Source organism: Anomalospiza imberbis, unplaced genomic scaffold, assembly GCF_031753505.1.
Source record: "Anomalospiza imberbis isolate Cuckoo-Finch-1a 21T00152 unplaced genomic scaffold, ASM3175350v1 scaffold_171, whole genome shotgun sequence".
NCBI classification, from domain to species: Eukaryota; Metazoa; Chordata; class Aves; order Passeriformes; family Viduidae; genus Anomalospiza; species Anomalospiza imberbis.
The window spans coordinates 50001-55000 of NW_027099805.1; positions in this window are offsets into that span (position 1 = coordinate 50001).

Consider the following 5000-nt stretch of genomic DNA (forward strand, 5'->3'; position numbering starts at 1 on the left):
GGGTAGACCTGTTGTCCCCGGCCGACCGGACCGTGGGTAGACCTGTTGTCCCCGGCCGACCAGGTCGTGGGTAGACCTGATGTCCCCGGCCGACCAGGTCGTGGGTAGACCTGTTGTCCCCGGCCGACCATGTCGTGGGTAGACCTGTTGTCCCCGGCCGACCGGACCGTGGGTAGACCTGTTGTCCCCGGCCGACCAGGTCGTGGGTAGACCTGTTGTCCCCGGGCGACCGGACCGTGGGTAGACCTGTTGTCCCCGGCCGACCGGACCGTGGGTAGACCTGTTCTCCCCGGCCGACCGGACCCTGGGTAGACCTGTTGTCCCCGGCCGGCCTCGGTCTCCGGGACCGTGGGTAGACCTGATGTCCCCGGCCGACCAGGTCGTGGGTAGACCTGTTCTCCCCGGCCGGCCTCGGTCTCCGGGACCGTGGGTAGACCTGTTCTCCCCGGCCGGCCTCGGCCTCCGGCCGACCGGACCGTGGGTAGACCTGTGCTCCCCGGCCGGCCTCGGCCTCCGGCCGCCGGGACCGTGGCTAGACCTGTTGTCCCCGGCGGGCCTCGGCCTCCGGGCGCCGGGACCGTGGCTAGACCTGTTTTGCCCGGCCGGCCTCGGCCTCCGGGCGCCGGGACCGTGGCTAGACCTGTTGTGCCCGGCCGGCCTCGGTCTCCGGGCTCCGGGACCGTGGCTAGACCTGTTGTCTCGGCCCCGTCGTGGCTTACCTTCGCCCGGCCCCTTCGTAGACCTGGTATCTCGGCTCCGACTTAGCCTCCGGCCGCCGCGTGCCGGGGTAGACCTGTGTTCCTCCAACCGATGCCCCCCCCGCCTGGCCCTGTCCCGGCCTGCAAGCTCGTGTAAGGCGGGCGGCCCGCGCATCCGGGAGGGAGGGAGCGGCGCGGGTGGTGGGTGCGGTGTCCGAGGGGGTGGCGGCGGAGTGCGAGTGTGTGGAGTGGGCGTGTGTGTCACTGTGTCTGTCTCTCTCTCTCTCTCTCTCTCTCTCTGTCTGTGGGAACGAGGGCCAGGGGCCGGCGGCTTCGTCCCGGCCCCGGGCGCCTCGGGTCCGAGCCCCCGGGGCCCCCCAGACCCCTGCCGGGCCTGGAGGGTCTCTGCGGACCGTGAAAGAACCGGCCCAAAAGCGGCCGCCCGCTTTCCCGCTTGCACAGGGCGCAGGCGGCCCGTCAGCTCGGTCTGGGGGTGCTCTGGATACTAGAGAAAAACGAAATAAGATTTGCCAAGAAAATTTCTCTTCCGGACGAGTTTCTTCTTGTACCAAACAAATAGGAGAGTCGTTCTTTCAAAGAAAGGAGAAAAGAAACGGGATTGGGGCGGGGGGGGGGGCGGGAAGGAATAAACCCCCAAAACCCCAAAACCGGGCGGCGGACAGCAGGTCTAGCCCGGCTCCGGGGCCGCCGGGCTCGGCGCGGCGCCCGGGCGGCGGGCGGTGGGCGGCGGAAAACAGGTCTACCCCGGGGACAGCAGGTCTGCCCCGGGGACAGCGGGTCTACCCCGGGGACAGCAGGTCTACCCCGCGGACAGCGGGTCTACCCCGCGGACAACCGGTCTACCCCGCGGACAGCGGGTCTACCCCGCGGACAGCAGGTCTACCCCGCGGACAGCAGGTCTACCCCGCGGACAGCAGGTCTACCCCGCGGACAACCGGTCTACCCCGCGGACAGCAGGTCTACCCCGCGGACAGCAGGTCTACCCCGCGGACAGCAGGTCTACCTCGCGGACAGCAGGTCTACCCCGCGGACAGCAGGTCTACCCCGGGGACAGCAGGTCTACCCCGGGGACAGCAGGTCTACCCCGCGGACAGCAGGTCTACCCCGCGGACAGCAGGTCTACCCCGGGGACAGCAGGTCTACCCCGGGGACAGCAGGTCTACCCCGCGGACAGCAGGTCTACCCCGCGGACAGCAGGTCTACCCCGCGGACAGCAGGTCTACCCCGGGGACAGCAGGTCTACCCCGCGGACAGCAGGTCTACCCCGCGGACAGCAGGTCTACCCCGCGGACAGCAGGTCTACCCCGCGGACAGCAGGTCTACCCCGCGGACAGCAGGTCTACCCCGCGGACAGCAGGTCTACCCCGCGGACAGCAGGTCTACCCCGGGGACAACAGGTCTACCCCGCGGACAACAGGTCTACCCCGGCTCCGGGGCCGCCGGGCCCGGCGCGGCGCCCGGGCGGCGGGCGGTGGACGGCGGACAACAGGTCTACCTCGCTCCGGAGGGACTTAGGCGATTTCCGGCAGCGGCCGGGTAGACCTGTTGTCGCGGCCGGGTAGACCTGTTGTCGCGGCCGGCTCCGGAAGTTCACCAAGGGGTCGCTGTTTTCAGCTGCCTCCGGCTACGTCATCGCAGGGGCCGGCCTGCGGCGGCGCACCTTCCCGGTCGCTTTCCATCGGTCCTCTTGGAGGCGTCTGCGGCCTGGGACTCGTCTGTCCGTACTATGGGAGCGAGGTGACGGGCCGTCTCCCCGCAGGCTCGTCCCGTGCCTGTGACCGAAGCGGCGAGGGAGGCCGGGGGCCCCCGTGCGCAGTCCTCCGAGCGAGGCGAGTGCCGCTGACGCGGGACGAGCCCCGTGGCGTCGTCCCGGTCCGCCCGTCTGGCCCAGGGAAACGGGGTGTGTACGGTTCGAGAGGCGAGAGAGAGCTAGCGAGAAAGAGGAGAAATAAAGCGAGAAGGGAAAAAAAGAGGGAGAGAAGCCGAGAGAGACCGAGTACGAGCTGCGAGCTGCCCGTCGGCCGCGGCCATCGATTTCGTGGGCCGTGTCCCGCTTCGGCCCGGCTGTGGCCGGCTTGGCGAACGGGGGGGCGCCCCCCCTGGGGATTGCTGGCGGGCGAGGCGGCGGCGCCTCGCCCCTTTCCTGCCCGGCCTTAAGCCGGGGCGCGCCCCGCTCGGCGGGCGCGCTTTCGGGCTGTCGCTCCGGTGCGGTGGGCGGCAGCCGCGGGTGGACGCGGCCGGGGCTTTTCCCGGCCCTCGCCTGAGAGCCCCGAGCGCGGCGCGCGCGGGCCCGCCGAGGTGGCGGCGTCCCGTTCCCCTGCTTCCCGACCTGGTTGTGCCAGCGTGTCCGTGTCGGAAGGGTGGCGGGGGCCCGTGCGGCGGGGCGCGCGGCCCGGCCTCGGCGTCGCTGCCTCGCTTGAGGGACTCGGTGACGGCGGTCGCCCGATGAGCTGTGGAGCCGGGGTGGCGGCACCCCGCGCCCCACCAGCGCGCGCTGTTGAAGTCGTCCCCCTTCCTCGGCCTTAAGCCGGGGACCCGCGTCGCGGGCGAGTTTTTTCAGGGGCGGAGGCCGGCCGCGGTGGCCGGCCGCCCTAGCACGGACCGGAAGCCGACCCAGAGCCCCCCCGGAGCGTTGTCGCGGGCGAGGCGGCGGCGCCTCGCCCTTCCTCGGTCCTGTGAGGATCGAGCCGTTTACCGCCGGTGCAGGGGCGGGGGGGCGGGTTGTGCCAGCCGGGTCCGTTGCCTTTTTTTTTTTTGGTTCGGACGTGCCGACTTGCGGGCGGTGTGGGGGCCGCCCGCCAGGCCTCCGTCGCTTTTTTTTCTCTCGCGGCCCTAAGCCGCGGCACCGAGAAGCGCGCGAGGAAGGCGCGCGGGCCCACGAAAAGCGAAGGCGTGCAGGCGAGAGAGAGAGAGCGAGAACGCCGGTGGGGTTGGGCGGGGGGGGGGTGAGAGGTGCGTGCCTCGCCCCACCCCGCCCCGGGCCCGCGGCCCCCGTGGCTAGCACGGGTGTCCTTGTGTGGCGCGCGCCATGTGCCTTTTTGTTGTGCCGTCCCCCGGCTTGTTTTTTTTTTTTTTTTCCCGGAGGGAGAGCCGACCGCCGCGAGGCGGGCGAAAGCCGGTGGCCCGTGGGGCACGGTCGGCGGCACCTTTCTCGAACGCTCGGGTGGGTTCCCCGGGCGAAAGGGTGAAGCTCGCCCCTAGCCCGGCGGTCCCGCCCCGCCGTTGCCTGGCCGAGAGAAGTGTTGTCCGCGGGCGGGTGGCGGCACCCCCCCCCCTCCTTACGCTCCTCTGCCGCGCCCGATCCTCGGGCGGCTGTCCCAGGGCCGGCGTGGCCGTCGGGGCCCTGGTCAGCGTTTCGGCGGCTGCTTTGCCCTCCTCTTCTCCGCAGCCGCCGCCTCCTTGTCCGATCGATGTGGCTTTTCGGGTCGCGTCGGAGAGGGCCCCCGGCCGGCCGGGCTCTTCCGGGGCTTCTCTGTCATGGGGAAGCCTACGGCGGGGTCCGGTGCTCGGGCCGGGCGGTCTCCTTTCCGCTTCGCTTCCCGTCGCAGGCGAGGTGTCGCCCCTCCCGCTGCCGGGGGGAGGGCGTCTTGACCGTCCCTGGCTGTGTGACGGCCGCGTGGCCCCGCCAGTTTGCCAAGGTGTCCTTCCGAAAACACGCGAGGCGTGCCGGTTGCTGGCCTCGGTCCCGGGCAGCGCCCGCGGGTGCCGGCCGCGAGCAGCGCCGGGCGGCGGTGCGGCTGGAGCTGAGCCGCGAGAGCTTTGAGAGATGCACAGAGAGAGAGAGAAAACGAGAGCGAGAGAAAAAAGAAGCCAAGAGGGCCGAAGGAATGAACCGATGTTGGGGGGGTGCGGACCCGCGGGTGAAAAAAAAGCCCGATCCGCGCGCGCGGACCCCACGGCGCTCCTTTTGCCGTTCCGCCGCCTGCTGCCGAGCGAGCCGCCCCGGCTGCGAGGGGCCTCGGTGTCCGGGCCGCGCCCGCCTCGTCGGGTCGCTGTCTCCTCTAGCACGTCCGGTGCTTTCCGCGCGGCCCGGTGGGGCGACGCGCCGTAGCGGGTCCCGTCTCTTGAGCGGCTCCGCTCGGCCCAGCCTCGCCGGCGACCGGTCGCTCGCCCGCGACCGGTCGGCGGGCGGGCCGGCCTCGGGGGCGGGTCAGCCCCGGCCGAGCCCCCGTCCCGCGCGCCGCGCGCGTGACTTTGAACGCGAGGCCGAGCCTGGAAGAACGAACGGGGCGCGGGGCCCCGAAAGGAAAGAAAAAAAAAAAGCCCCCCGAGAGAGAGAGA